Here is a 16,730-nt window from a genome sequence, read left to right as displayed (position 1 = left end):
CAATTAAGATGTGACAGGTGTTCTTTGTCGAAGGCTATTAGTCCCGCCCCTTCTCCACTATGAAGGGATTGTAGGGTAACATGTGACAGTGACAAGTGCATCGTTTTACCCAAAGCTGAACATTTTGCAACTCACAGCAACCACAAAAAAAATCTTAACTTGCAGCGATTAGCGCAGAATAGATGCTGTGTTGTAGTCCGTTGCTGTTAGGTGCTCTTCTTCTTCCCTTGAAATTTAACGGCAGACTAGAACACTTGCAGCATGCATATATGCTACTCAGTCACGTCCGTAAGAATTGCATCCCCAGTATCTACCTACGTACTGTCACATTTCCAGAATTTGGCATCGATTCGGTACTAAAGTATTGGTTCTTGTGACTTTCGTACCTTTTAAAAATGAATGCAAAAAACACGCTTTTGCTTAATTCAGTACAGTGAGGGATGTCGCAGCTATGACCTGTAACCAGTGGTGGCTAATGTGCGCAAACTTGAGCTGGGTGTTAGTGTGTAACTGCCATTTGTGTGTCAGTTTATTAACTTTATGAGTCTTCTCTAAATGTGCTTCTGATAAACTGCAGTATGTTTCAGCATTTACCATTATCCCATGATTAGTGTTGCACAGTATACCGGTACTAAAATAGTACCACGGTACTAGAGTATTCCAAACGGTACTATACTGCATTTGGAAAATACCGGTACTTTTTAAATTGATTCAATTCATTAATTTATTTAATTCATTTATGCACACAAACGCCTTCCTTGTTCCTATTGGAGCACATATTGCGCAAGTGGTGTGTATGACAACACCTGTATCAACATTCGCAGCTGGTGCACGTGAAAAAAGACAAGAGAAAGTCTGCCTCGCAAAAGGAGACAACACGAGACAACACAAACTTGGTGAAACATTTGAGCAACCAAACCGTGACGTCCGTATCGAGGTACTTACCGAACCATGATTTTTTGGTACCGTTACACCCCTACTATTTATTGTTCTAAAGGTTTGTATCCAAAAAGACTTTTCCTTAGGAAAAGTACCGAAAAGTATTGACATTCATATTGGTATTGGAACCGAAACAAAGATTTTGGTATCGTGACAACACTACCCATGATAGTCATTTGTGGTCACAGTGGCATCAAAAGTGACATACTCTCATTTTAAGCTATTCATCGAGCAGAAAGATCTGCTTTTAAGGGTTAATACAAAAAAAAAAATCAACAAAGACATTAAAGGAATTGCAGCCAAAGAGCTCTGTATTGCATGACTTGCACCATGTTGGTAGACTGTGAATCCAGGTCAGCATGTGTTTGACTGTTTGACTGTTTGACTCAGTTGCCATGGTGACAGCTGTTTTGCTCTGACTGGTGCAGTCCACTTTGCTCTCTTTCTTCTTTTATCTGCCCAGTCTGCATGTTTACACCCTTAAAGTGACACTGTAATGAGACTGTGGCTTGTTGAATATATTTGGCAAACCACAATCTAAACTCCTTTTACATCTGTAATTGTTCATCTTTGTTTGTTCTCTCTTTGCACCAGGCACCAGGTAGATTTCTGTAAGTTAGTCCAAATGAAAATCTATCTTTAAACTCAGAGTAATTCCCACAAAAAGCCTGGCAGAAGTAAACATAATAACGGCTGACTACACAGCCACGCTTGCAGCAGGAGTCACATAAACGTTTGCATTGTGCTGTGTATCTGGCACTAGACCCTGCTTAACTGCAACAACCATATGCATGCACATGTGTACTTGCATGTCAATGTCATCACATATCATGATAGTTGACCAGTTGGTTGTGTGCCAGCTTCCTGTGGAGATCTGCATCGACAGCTGATGTTGGCCATGTTGCTGGGTCACGTCTGTCCCCGTTGTTGTTGTGTTTTTTTTATTTGAAGACTAAACAGAACAGATGTTGTGACAGTCAGCGTTTATCATCTCTTCTCACTGTAATCCTTTATGTAATGTTTAACCTCAGTGGCTCATAGGCCCCAGTGGCGACAGCAGTAACTGCTGGGAAACCGCTCTCCTCGACAGGAAACATGACACACAGTTTCTGCTTTGGTGGCAGTGCTTATATGTGTCACTTTTTAGTCTGATAGCTTGTTTAGCTGAAAGTTGAAACAAATTTAAATTCCCATAAAAAATCCCTGTGCCAGATTCTCTTTTCAAAAAAACAAAGTCAATACATTTTGATCTACAAGGTATCAAAAGCTAGTTCCACCTCTAATATCTATTGTGCATTATGTTGCCAGTTTTAAAAAAATCTAGTCTCAACATATATTAAGCTAGTGAATCAGTTAAACTGTACAGTACCTCACAGTTTGGCAGCTCTGGAGGGATTGTTGCATAAGGTTTTCTGTGAAAAAAGAAATGCATGTTGCAGTGTTTTTAGGTGTTAACTTTCAAAGAAATTGCAGAAGCAAGTGAAAATGACAAAAATAGTTTAGTTTTCGTGTGTCTGTAATTCATTAAATTCCAGGGCACTAAGCATGCATATGTAGTCTTACTCACCTTGATTCTTTCTAGGGGTGTAAATCACCAGTTTCATGACGATACAATATTATATCGATTCTTTGGCCAAAGATACAATAATTGCTGATATCACAAAGTCTGCCACAATACGATTTGATGCGATTCAGGGGCCTCTGATTGATGGAGGACGATATCATATGCCCATATAACTGGCTATCTGGCTTAAAGCTCTGAAGGTAAACTTCTCCCAGCTAGCCTGAGTGTCAGACTGAAGCTCCCAGAACCTTCAGTCTGACATCGCCTCCATTGAAGGTGATTTACAAGGGGGAGGGGATTTGATTTTTCCCTAACCAATCAGTAGAGATCAACGACTCACCCAGAATCTGACGTCATTAGTATCCATGCCTCGGGGGTGCCGAAAACAAGCGAGCATTGCCTGTTTAAAATGTCTCCGTCGTCGTGCACGCCCAGCTGCCGTTAAATCCAGTTTAGCAGCTTCCTTAATTTGGTCCTCCATTAACGCGAGTAGTGGCGAAATACCTCGTTAGCATCGTTAATGTGGTCTGTAGGATCTGTAGCGGTCGCCATTGTTGCTATCCTCACCAGTTACCCACCGGCATACAGCTTGACATCAGCGTGGCGCTGATTGGCTGATCGCTAGACCCGCCCCCACCCCCGGCGTTCATTGGTCTGTCCATCGTTTGGACGAGATAAATCGGAAATTCATTGCAGTATGCCAGACCAGAGATGCAAGCCTACTCAGTTGAGTGGGTGGGGTCTATGGTCTGGAACCAGGCTATCTCCCAGCAGCCATAAAACATGGATAAACAGCTACATCATTTAACAAAAGTATAAAATTCAGCTCAGCAATAACTGTCAAGGTTCATAAATTAATCATTTGTTTTTTTGCTAGTCACTCATTACTAGCTTAAGCAGGATAGCATTGCAAAAATTAGCCTTGTGGCTAGCGGACTTTTCCTCCAAATAATAATAATAATAATAATAACAAATTATTTATATTTTTTCTCACACACTGTTCATACAAGTCACTGCATCTACTGACAGAACAGCACAGGTGAATTTCAGCCTGCGTGCACGTTTTTTCAGTCGAACATTGTTGAAACAGAGCAGCTAATGTTGCTGTAGCAACAACTTAGTGAAGTGAGACACTCGTCCAGGCAGGTACATCGTATTTTGTCTCAAAATGGCATTTTTTACTTTTGGCATGTACCTGTATTTTCTCTGAAATTGAAAATATTCCACACTGTTGATTTATTCTTGAGTTTGTAACGTCACCCTCATCGTCTTTCTCTTGGCTGCTTGCCATCTGCCTGCTGCTGTTTTACAGTGACACAGATTTTTTAAAATAAAGGCGTATCCTAAAAATGATGATATGGATCAATGATTTCACTTTGCGCTGATGATATTGGATTGTTCATCATTAAATCAGTATATCGATCCAGACCGATTGATCATTACACCCCTAGCACGTGCAGTAGATCTGGCTACAACAGAGCCTATGTCATGGTTACTTGTCTGTCTGTTGTTCCCCACATTTTAGCCAATCTTCAAGTGCGTTTTGTTGTAGAAAAATGGTTGTCAATCGATGTCATCCATGTTCCACCACTGCAGTATTGCCTTTCATGGTCTTCAGCAGTAATTTTTGTTGGTGTATGTGAGACGTTCATGTCTGCATCTTCACAACCAGAACCAAGAAAGTGAGTTTGGTGACGTTTTGTGGGTGACTGCTATGACTGGTTTAATTCACAGGAAACTGATGATTGGTCAAATTTGTGGAAAAGTGGCAGTGAATGGACAAATGGTAAAGAATTCACAAGGATTGGTTAAATTTGCGTCAATGGTTGCTGTCCCAACATCGAACATCCTGGAGGAGCTGATTGGGGTTGCAGTTTGCTCATCAGTTCTGCTCATAGAATCTGAATCCTTTTGAATTTCCCATGGAATCTTGGTTCAGGTTTCTTCATTTTTGATAACTTAGATACAGCTGAGATCTGTTATCACTATTTGTTGTATTTCACTGAGCACGGACACCAGCTTGTAGAGAACATACCAATCAAGCAGCCACGTTTCAGTTGGACCTTTTGAGTGACAAGAGTTTTGTCAGACAAAAAGGTAAGGTTTATTGTCTGTTTTAGGCTTTCTTGGAAAATATATTTTATGTTTTAATCTTCGCTTTACTTGTATATATTTATCAGCCGCTCCTATCTAAAGTGACTCAGACAAATGGTTTAGAAAGCTTAATCTACCAACAATTCAGCCCCTAAGAAGATTGCTTTTAAAGGTGAATAAGTGGCTTTAAAAACTCTTGATCAATCCCGGACCAACAATAGAAGACTGGTTGGTTGTTCTGGGGAGCTGAAGCAGGGTGAGTCTGAAAAGCATCTGTAAATAAGGTTAATTAGAAGCCACCAGCAGTGAGGAGAGCAAAGGTCACACCTGCAGCGCCTTGACATTCCTCCATCAATAACCCTGCATGTCTACCTGATTGTTTTACTCATCCCCAGTCCATGTTAACCTTCACTGTTTATACCTTTATGATGGCTGAACCCCGTGACTGTGTGTACATACATGACACCGTCATAGCTGGTACATAACATCCTACAAATTGACCTTCAGGCAGAGGGGTCGAGTCATCTGCTGATCGCATCTGTTGGCCTCTCTCTGCTGCCGTAACTCAAGCCTGCCGCTCTCCCGGTCACACACGCTCACTGCTTTTATAGACAGGGGGCTTTCCCATTTACACTGAGTGTGTGTGGACTGTTCTTAAAGAGTGCGTAGCCTGGTCATCTTACACTTTCCTAGACTTAGATCTTTGCAGCGCTGTATGCAGAACGTTATAACCTAAAAATAGCAGGGAAGTATTTTCCATTAATGAAATAGAAAGTAGTTGTTTTTCTCTCACCTGCTGACCATTGTGAAGATGATAGTCTGAAGTTCTCCAGCCAATAGTGAAAACTTGTGTTGTTAGTCATCTGAGATTTATCTTGCAGCAGCTTAAATCACATCTCTAAGCAGTTGTACTCTTGCACTGAAAATGCTTTTAGTTATTTATTTAAAAGGGATACACTCCCAGTTGTGTGGTTTTAATGCACTCATTTAGCAGATGCTTTAGGTCAAAAGCATCTGCTAAATGAGTGCAACGTAACTGTAAACTATAGGATTTAAATCTTTCTCCTGTAGCTTCTCCCAGATGTGTTTTCTTTGCAAATCAGTGATATGGTACGATGGCGAAGGATATGTATGATATTTACACAGTGCAATTAATGTTTTTCTGGACTCATTCAACCCTCTAAATCCTTTGCATTTCAAGTATTTTATATATTTTTGTAATTAAACATTGGTGTTGTCAAAAAATTCGATTTATAAACAGTTATTTTCTGCAGTATTGATACACAGCTACCAGCTTCGCCTTTCCACTCTTTATTATTATTGTTAACCACAATAATTCTGCTGTTCACTGCTACTAGCCAAGAAAGACAAGCAGTTGTCATAATATAGAGCCTTTTAGGGCCGACATCACAATGACGTCAATTTATTAGCTGAAGGCAAAACACAACTCGCCACCCCAGGGCTGTAGGCTACACAGGAGTTTTAAAATATCGTCTTGTTGTGTTAATGGATGTATTAAGGGTTATCATGTCCACCTCATCAGAAGTTTTGATAGCAAAACAAAATGGAGGAAACCGTTCAAGTGTCGTCCTCCTTTGTAAGATTGGCTTCCTGTGACATCATCCATCCGCTGAGTGAGAGCATACGGGTCGGCCAGTCTGGTCCCGTTGGTCAGTGTTTACTTATTCAAGTAACACTGGCGGTCCCGGAGAGCGAGAGACCTGACATGGTGTGTTCATAAATTCAGTCTGACGCTCTACACTAAAATGAGAGCCCTGTTGGTCGAAGAAACTGAGCATTATATATCTATATAAATTAACAAACAGTTAAGTTAATCACACATTCATTCCGCTCGGCGCTCTGCTGCTCTGTATCCCCAGACACAGTGTCCAGAGTGCGCTCTGCTACTCTGAGAGTGCGGTGCTCTGGATAACCCAGCGGTACATTCAGACAAACAAATTCAAATCCAGTTAGTGCCAAAGTGCCCTCTGACACTGAATGAGTATTTCTGAATGCACCACTCACATCATCTTCCTCCATTCCCTAAAACAAGCCAACAGAACTTGCTAGCTAGCGCTCGCTAATAACTGTGGAGAATTGTTTTGCTTCCAGCTAAGCCCCACCCACCAAAAACACCAAACTGTTTGCCAACAGTAGAAGGGTCTGTAGCCTTTTTATATTTACCTTGTATTAAAAAGTTTAAATTGCATGCACGTAATGTCAGTTTTTGCCTGTGGCATTGAAAATCGTCACCGAATATCAATATTTTTCAAGAATGCAGGTATCATGACAACACTAGTGGCTAAATGCACCACAGTATAAGAGCTATGTGAAGTCATAAAGAAATGGGGGCTCTGGCCACGGTGTCCAGCAGAGTCACTGTCTGTGAGATTCAAACTCATTTTGTCAGATAACTTTGGAGTCTCTTGACTTCGGCGCTGCCTTATAGAGAACCCCAAAAGCCACACTGTGACCTTGTCTGTATTTGTTGCATTTGTTTTTTCTCCCAGCAGTGAGAGTGAAGAGTGTGGTTCAGTTGTAGGATCCATGTCGACTCCTGCTCTTATTCTTGGTTTTCAGACTTTACACAGAATCAGCATAAGTACATCCCCAAAATTTAACAGTTCTTTTCATCCTTTTAATTACTTAATAGTCTGAACAGACGTGTTTGCACGTGATTTTCAGTGTTGCATTTGTGCAGTTTTGTGTCAGTGCTGCAGTTACTTTTGAAGACTGTTCTTCACTGTGAACAGACCATGTGATCTCCTTGTAGTCTCTAAACTCTGCCAAATCATGTTTGGCTAGTAAAATAATCAGTGGCTGATTTGAGTCTTCCCATTTAAGATTTGTACATCGTGTTAAGCCTATTAAACGACATCGAAATCTTTCTTAAAAAGAGATGTGTACATATGCAAGCTGCTAAATCCCGACCCTGTGTTCAATAGGTTGATGCCGTTATGTAATTAGCCGAACTTAAAGGAGTTCCTGTGGTGAGCCATCCGACTGCTTGCTCTCTCCCTCTCTCGTGCTGTGAGTCGTTAAGCTTTTTTCCACCATTAATTAAGCAGCAGCGACTTCTCTCTTCCTCTGCCAAGGGAGCCCAGATGAGAGTCTCTTCCAAAGCTGAGAAACAGAACAGAGCAGGCAGGCAGGCAGGCAGGAAGGAGAAGATCAGGGTGAGGCCAAAGCCAGAGCAGAGCATCAGTGTTTCCACAGGACGGGGCCGCACTCATAAAGCATCTCAGAATAGTCGTGTTGATATGAGACCAGTTAGCTTCATAAGAAATACTGGTGCTTTTATAGTTCTCTGACCTGGTGTCACCAGTCGTCCTCGAATTCTCATTTCCCAGAAACACAAGGCACGACAAAATCTGCACCGCTACAAGTTTGTATATAGTAACGGACGCGTTTTGCAAGCTGAAATGCAACAGACGAGCGGATCCAATCCTCGCTACCATGATGAAGATTTGGCTTGTTGTGATCAAGGTCTCAGAATGCTTTATTCTTGATCCCCCCAAGTAATTGACTGATTGTTTCTCTAACTGGTGAAATACCTGTTAACAAGCCCAACAACACACCTATTTGATCTGCTGAAAACAGAAGCAACAAACTCACCATTTTGCTTTTGCAGGAGCAATGGCATTGATTCCTTTTGGAGTAGCTGACTGGATGCATTCGGGGATGTTCGTGTTGCGTGGATGAAGTCAGCTGTGTCGAGTTCATTGTTCTATCTAAGGTGCCCTGTTGCACCTGCCTTTGCTAATCAACCCAAACCTCCATGATGCAATGACAATTATGATGAAGTTGTGGTAATTTAGCAGCAAGCATCACTGACTAAACAAAGTCAAGACAAAGATAAATGTATGTCCAGCACTGCAAATCCCTCAAAGTTTGGCTGACCTTTCAACCAGCTGTTGGAAGATTTTGAAACATGTTCCATGCAGGTGATTGGTTAATTTTTGTCATATGATCTGTGTTATGCCTACTGCGTTTGAAATAGTTGGGATTTTTCCATCTTGATGTGCCTCAGACACACCCAAAAACAGGTGCCTCACAACAAATGAGCAGTGAATGTTACTTTGGTTTTGAAATCCTGTCACGTGTCTTCATTTAAAATAATGAATTTGTGCAATCGCACATGACGCAACATGTGAACGGCCCGTTACTGGGCATTTTTCAAGGCAGAAGCAGACGCCCCTCCTAGTTCCTTAAACTGATCTTTAACATCCAAACACAAACAATCATTGACAACCTAAACATTGTCAGGTTCCTTCTGCTGACATTTGGAGCTGCAGAAAACTCCTCACAGTCCCTTCACTTCACTGGCCACACTGACTTCTACTAGCAGTTGCCGCTGTGATGCAGCCATAAATAATCCTGAACATGATGGCTGGCTTATACACAGAGAGGCTGACTGAGTAGATCAGCAACTGCCAAACACTCATTTCAACCCTGATTTCATCCGCTGCCCACAGTGGCTGCTGGATTAAAAAAGATCACATTTGTACCAGCTAAATGGATTTGGGGATAAAGATGGATGGTAAAAGTAAATGCCCTCAATGATATGGGCACTTTAAACATGAAAGAGCATCAGCTGAGGTCTTATGACAAATTGGTCCAGTCAGTGCGTTCATTTGAGTGACTTTTAAAGGAGATAATCTGGATTTACTATGAATGAAACATGCGTGGGCTTGCAAACACTGTTATGAGTAGCCAGCTTATGCATCTTAAGAAAGTGACCAGCTTCAGGTGTTTTAATCAGATTATTATAAATAATCATTATACATGTCACATGTCATATATAACATCATGTAGCTTCCTCTGGCTATCAGTTTATTTATTCATTTTTTTGTCCAAGGCATTGAATCTCCTTTTCTGTCCTTTGCAATGACATACTGAGTTTTTGTGATTTGAAAGAAGCTGGTTGCCTTGACAACTGTCAGCCCTTTGCTTACTGCTGGTATATTTATTTCCATTCTGCCTTTATGCCTGATTCTTGGTATGTAAGCACGAACAACCAGCAGTAACCTGTAGTCAGGTGTCTCTTAGGTGTGTTGTGGTTTGAGATCAGGCTGCAGAGCTGAGACTCAGTGCATGAGGCCAAACCTAGGCAGGGATATATGCAAAATATTTAACTTCTTAGTGTGTCCTGTTATCCTTGGTGTGTGTTTTAAGCGCTTCTGAAGAGGAAACATTAGCTGCCATCTGTCAAACTATTGCGGAGGAGGAGGAGGGAAACATCTGGTGATGAATAGATGAACAGAAAACTATTCAGTAACAATTGATGATGTTTGATTAATCATTTAAGTCAGAGGTTTCCAACTACCAGGCCAGGAGGAATATGGAAGATGTGATTTGATAGAAAATGAATTGCCAGAAGTTGTGGTAATCACAACATATTACAAAGCCAAAATGCCAAAAATCAGCTTTTCAAAAATGAATGTTTGATTGTTTTTCATCTTTCATGATGGTAAATATCTTTGGACAGAACAAGTGATTTGAGTTTAGCAACAAATGGGCTTTTTAAAAATATATTTTCTGGCAATTCATAGATCAAATGACATTTTTAACTGAAGAGGGTCGTCAGTGACTTCATTTACATGCAGAAAATATTCTGTTTTTTGCCCTTATTCTGAAAAAGACACGAGTCCTACTTAGCTGTTTTGCATTGCTAATAAAAATGAATATTCTGCTAATATTCCTGTTTACATTCAGCCGTGCATACACCGATTAATGCGACTTAACATGTTGTTCATCACGTCAAGATCAGTGTTGCCAGATCTTGGGAGAGAAACAAGCAACCAGGGCTATGGAAACAAGCCCAAAAGAAGCGACTATCATGCATTTAAATAACTTATCAGACGGATATATATAGAGGAAGGCGACGTTTAGAGAGGAAGCCCAAATAAGCAACTCCACTTTAGAAACAAGCCCAAAGTCACGGCTAATAAGCGGACCTGGCAACCCTGGTCAAGATATGTAACTGTAAACTCCGTCTCTCATTCCTTCATCCACCTTCTTGAAAACTTAAGTGTTGCGATACAGTGGAATGTTAGTGTGCGTGTAAATGTATCAGGTGTTCGGTATAACTAATTCATCATAAAGCAGAAAGTCCGCAATCCCAAAAACTAATTAGTTTACTGTCATAAAGGAGTAAAGAAACCAGGAAATATTCACGTTTAAGAAGCTAGAATCTGAGAATTTTGCCTTTATGTCCTTAAGAATTACTTAAACGGATTAATTAATTATTAAATTAATTGGCGATCTATTTAATTGTTGTCAACTAATCAGTTAATCATCAGCTCTAGTGACCTAATGGTTAGGGTGTGTGCTACATGACTGCAACGTCCATAGTTCGATTCTTAGCCAGGGGACTGTTGGTTGTCATACCCCTGCCTCTCTCCATTTTTCGTTGCAGCCTCTCATCGAAATATTTAGGATACAGGATCAATGATTGGTTACATTTACTCATCAGTAGTCCTACACTTAATTGTATACAAGTAAAGAAAATGATGTAATGCAGGATCCCGTGCAGAGGTTTGATATATGGTGGTGAAAGCCTGGTGACTGACTTTGTGCTGATGTATGAGCCTGGCTAAGATGGTGTGTATTAGTGTGTGTGTGCATGTGTGTGTGGCAGCACTTCCACTCCAGAGCTCTTCCTTGCTGATCTGTATGAAGGGTAGTTTCTGGGTTATTCTAGGCTACACCAACACACACACACACACACACACACACACCCATTCTCTCACATGCTTAAATACAGTCACACACACACTTTCATGCACACTCTCTCTCTCTCTTTCTGTTCCTCTCCCACATTCACATTCATACTCTCTCGCCCTGCTCCAAGCCCATTCGCTGTGCTCTCTCTGTGTCTCTGTAGAGGGATTACTGTGTCCTGTGTGATTATCTGTCTATTAATAGCTTCCTTTAAGGCCGTTCACATGCTCCTATAGCGGCAGAGCTGCAGGATCCCGAGGCCCTGGGCTCCGTAACACAAGCCGACCCCGTATCCTGCAGCCAGTAATTACTGTAATGAACCACAGCGTACTGTACACGACTGTACCCACTCACAAGGAGCTGCACACACACACTGTAGGCAACACATAAAACAAGCATGCACATATTATTGCACTGCATTAGAAGTATTTCAGATATAATTATTCAGATACTATTCCAGCTTCTTGACTCTGTCCCCTGACCTCTGTATACCCTCCGCCTTGTCTAGTCCTCTGTGAATACTTTGCACCGTCCTGCATATATGCATACTTGAAGTCGAGAGTTTACAAAATCTTTTTGTAGAGTTTGCTTTTAATATTACAATACAACACTTGAGATGCGCTTGATCTGCCAGGGTTCATGTTGCAGGACAGGAAACACCTCCTTTCTCCTCAAATGGTCAGATGTTGAAGATTTTCAACACATTTTAATGTTTATTTGAGCCATCTTAACCTATCTGTTTTGAGCTGTAAAACGACCCTGGCAGATTTTTTCCGCAAAGTACCACCAAATTCATCCATGTGCTTCAACTGTTTATCAGTCATGTGCTTTGCCAGGATTACCAAACCAAAAATGAATCCTTAAGTCTTAATTTTTAACATTTTAGTCTCCAACACCAAATCCTGTCTCGAGTAACACATGCCTTTTTTTGTCCTCACTTCACAATCCATCAGCATCGATATTAGGGGTGTGTCATGGTGAAAAACAGACTGAGGAGGAGTGATAATATTTTTAACGCCATATCGCCTCACCCTAATGCATATGTGTTTACAGGCAAGAATGCATACTCACATATAGACATACAACTGTGGTGTTATCTGTTTTGAGCAAACAGCATTTTTAAAATCCTCCGTTTTGATTTGTCTCTGGTATTTTATCATTACTTGATAGTTTTTAGCAATTTTACATCTTATTAGATTGCAGACAGTGCAGAGAAAGTGAACCTGGTGGGACAAAGACCTGACTAAGGACTCTGTGGACAGTAGTTTGAAAGCAGAAATGTGGATGGTCATTGATACATGAACTGCGTTTTCATAGTTTTCTGCATTTGCATAAGGTCTTCAAACAAGCTAGTTTGTATGACACGTTGTCCGACCATGTTCTGAATGGCCGCACTGGAAGGTGGGATGAAAATGGGACAACTGGAAACACTCTCAGTCTCTTCTAGAAGGCACTCATGTTGTTGCGCTCATTTGTACGCAACGAAACCTGACCAAAGTTGTGTAAAGAATAAAGAGAGAATCCTGGTCAATCACTGCTTAAAGCGGACGTGACTTTGTCTAATTGTTCATTCAGATGGTTTGAAGCATTTTGTATGAAAGCACACTGAAGCATTAAACCGCATCAACTGATTCATTTGTCCAATCGGGGGTCTTGGAAACGCTGTAAACACAACAATCTACAAACACAAAGCAAACAGTTTCTTATTTACACATTCAGCAGATGTAGAGCAACATTAGCAATAATCTGGAGGCCATCTGATGAATGGAAATCCAATATGCACTCTCCTTTTAGCTCTGGTTTTGGCCTCCACCAGCTCCTGAGAAAAATATGTGGCTCTTTAGCTGCTAAATACTCCACTTTCTTTACTGGCTGGTGTCTAAATCTGTCTGTCTGCTGTTTGGTGTTGGGTACAAAAGTCACTTGGTTGTGGAAAAGATCATGTTTTGTCATAAAATCCCTGGCTTTGGGGGCAGTGTCTCTGTAAACAACAACTGCTTTTTGTGGCACTGTCCCCAATAGGTTGCAACAAAGCACCTGTGTTGGGTGCTTAAAACGCCACTGGAAACACAGCAGTGACTCGCTACATCACAGCCGGTTTTGTTGTTTGTTGGTCTCGAGAAGTAGCTTGGCAAGTTTGGCCGAGGTTTCACATCATCCACCGTCCCCTTCACCTCCCAATGACAATGTCAGCTCGTATACTACATCACTCAAGAAATGTTGCTATGATACCTATGAAACATGCAAATGCAACACGTTCGTGGTTTGCAGAAGCAACAATGCCATCATTGTCTTCTGGCGACTGGGCTGTGTACTCAGTTGATCCATTGTTAATACAGTAATATTGACTATAGCAGCTTTGTCACTTGCTTCTGTTTCCTTATTATCACAGACTTTATGATGGTCTTATCCAGAGCACTTAAAAAGACCGGGCAAGAAAAACTCTGAATATCTTGCTCAAGGACATGTAGACTTTGCAGCCACCTTAATATTCTGGTCAGCACTCTTTTTTTAGGTATTTGGAGCACTGAGTGATCATATCACATGCAGGGCGAAGAGGAACGTGTTTGATCTTGTTGGCAGGTTAGCACTGAGGTATCCTCCACAGATTTTAGATTATTTTCTCTACTGGTTGCATATGATTTAATATCTCAGCTTGAAATGAATAATTACACTAAAAGTCAGCAGAGTTAAATTCATTTGCTCTGATAAATCACTGGGTATTGTGGGAGGAAGCTAGTTTGTGGAGCAGGGATTAAAGCCTGGCGAGCCCAGGACTCCTGCCAGTCAATCAGAGGTTTGGGTTTGTTTGTGACCGGCCTGGTTGGACTTGGCCTCAATGAGCTGAACTGAAGCAGGAGGCCAGCAGGTCGTGAGTAACTAGTGGCATTTGGATCAAAACGTTCGGAATAATCACTTTAAATGCGCTTGATGAGATCTGCTGAAGGTTGTTTCCCAGGATGGGAAACGGCACTTTCAGTTTGAATAGTCAGAGCTTCAGGAAGAGGAGTTTGCTATTCATTTCTTACCAGCTGAATTTAATTTAATCTAGGAAAAATTGGCCTGCAAAATCTTTATGTTATGACGTAATGTTGATTTGACATAATCTAAAATGAACCTTTTATGAAGTCTTGCTTCTTTCTTCAACCACAAGCCATGTCTTGACTCACAAGTAGCCTGTGTTGTGACTTCTTAAAGGTTCATGTCATAGTGAAAGACAGAAACACAGAACTTACTTCTCATCGGGCTCAAATTATTACCTGCCACACATGAATGAATGAATGAATGAGAGAGAAGAATGCTAATGAGTTTAACTCAGCTTCTCTTCCTGGCTCAAGGCCTTCCCGTTTAACTTTCAGGCCAAGAACACAAAGCCAAACACCTTTCAGTCTCCCTGCAGCGGACACACATAAAGCCTTACATGTAAATATGTTGTCTTACATTTGAGTTTATTGAATCCTAAAATGTAGAAATTATCCATTGTTATTAATTAGAATAAGTAGATTTCTTCAGGTGTTTTGTGGCCTCTAAACACCATTCTCATGATGTTTGACCCTGCACATGTTGCCAGTCTATATGTATATGTTTTCCCCTCATATGTGACATGCTAACTTTATTAGCATAACTAAATTAGCCTAGTGGCTAGCAGAGTTTCCTCTACTCATATGAAGCCAGGATCAATCACACACAGGACTTCAAATGCTGTGTTGTGGGGGCTTTATTGTCCTCACATTTTAAGTTTCTTATCTATGAAATAAAAGTAAATCAAATCTTAATTTCCACTGAGGGAAATGGTTTCAGCTTACAACAATAAAGAGGAGGTCTGTGTTACGGCAACATGTAGTTACCATTCAGGGGAGGTGCAAGTTACGCTACAGCATAGGGTCGAGTTTATGCAGAAGAACTACAACAGCAACCTGTGCATCAGTCACCCAAAAAATCTAATTTCTGTAAATTTTCTCCTGAAAAGTTTTTTTTTAAAGAACAAATTTAACACGCTTGATGTCTGCAGGTACAGCGACAGCTCAGGGATATCAGCGATAATGCAGAAATCTTAATGGTTTGAACATTTTATCAACATCTAAAGCAACCACCAAACCAGAGTTATAATAATAAATAATACTGTTACACAGCTGTAGGGCTCCAGCTAACATTTATTTTCATTATCCATTGATCTCCCGACTGTTTTCTCCTTTAATCAATGAATCATTTGATCTGTAATATGTCAGAAAATGGATTCCTAGAGCCCCGGGTCTGTAAATGAATGAATCAACTAATCATTTTGCATGTTACGGAGAGGTGAAAAAGTCATTTCATTGTTACTTGAAAAGTTTCTCACTCATTTATATGCCGTTTGTGACTCAACATGAAGTGCAGCCGAATTCAGAATGACAAACGAGCACTTTGAAGTGTAATTTGGGAGCACACTTCTCACACACACACACACACACACACCCCCAGTGCCACTGGTGTGCTGCCTTCGGAGCAGCTTATCTGTTACATAATAATGGCCCAGTCCTGCTGGGACAGGAACATCAGCTCTGGCGATCAGGGAAGAGCGTCGTGCTTCTCCCTGCAGGTCTGAACTCTGCGCGACCCTTCGCCATGTCTCTCACTGTGGGATCAGAATAAAGACACCTGCCGACTTGTTCTGCCTGTACATCCGTACGGTTTGTGACAGCTCAGCTGCTGAAACACTCACTGCTGGATAATGAGGGTGTTGTACTCACCCTCCCTGTACAGAGAGGCTTTGCAGAAAAGATGAATAAGTAAAAAGCTAACGCAGAGCAGGAAACTGTCTCTTTCTCCTGAGGTGTGCGTCTGTAGCATCCTTTGTGTTCAGCAACAAATGAGTGAAGTCCATACGTAAATACCTTTAGCTTAACTCGCATTTTTGGAAGTTGTAATTTGCAAGATCTTACATTTATTTTTAGCTGTTGCGGCTATCCCTGCTCATGTTAACCACACAGTCCATCTTCTATTTATACCAAACAGACAGACCTTGCTGCTGCTGGAAGTGTGAAACATATCACTTACTGTGAATAATGGCGAGCATCTTCAAAACAAATTCATTATTGGCTTCTAAACGAGGAAAACAACTGGCTTTCTTTTTTCCTCTTTCACACAGTTGTTCTTCAATTACGTTTACGCAGGAGTGTATGTTTCTTTAACTGAATATTTTACAATAAATACAATATTTCTTTTTTTTTTCTTATTCTTTTATTTGTTTATTTTTTGGAAAATTTATTCTTTTTTTTAGGAATTTGTAATGGCTGAATGATTATTTTTATTAGTAATAAAAATGTAGATTATTTTCAAGAACTAGATGTTTAAAAAATTATATATATAAAAAAGTTATCAATAAATATTTATACTAGTAGCCCTGGATTATTTCTATTGTCAAACTAAT

General features: G+C 40.7%; 1 protein-coding gene across 7 annotated transcripts in view; it reads left to right on the top strand.

The window, feature by feature from the left end:
- Positions 1-16,730, top strand: part of ppp2r5eb (protein phosphatase 2, regulatory subunit B', epsilon isoform b) — a 67,711-nt gene that overhangs the window by 29,459 nt on the left and 21,522 nt on the right. The gene's annotated exons all lie outside the window — the stretch shown is intronic.

Source organism: Epinephelus fuscoguttatus, linkage group LG14, assembly GCF_011397635.1.
Source record: "Epinephelus fuscoguttatus linkage group LG14, E.fuscoguttatus.final_Chr_v1".
NCBI lineage: Eukaryota > Metazoa > Chordata > Actinopteri > Perciformes > Serranidae > Epinephelus > Epinephelus fuscoguttatus.
The sequence above is the reverse complement of the archived record's forward strand: the minus strand, read 5'-3'. Positions and strand labels throughout refer to the sequence as shown.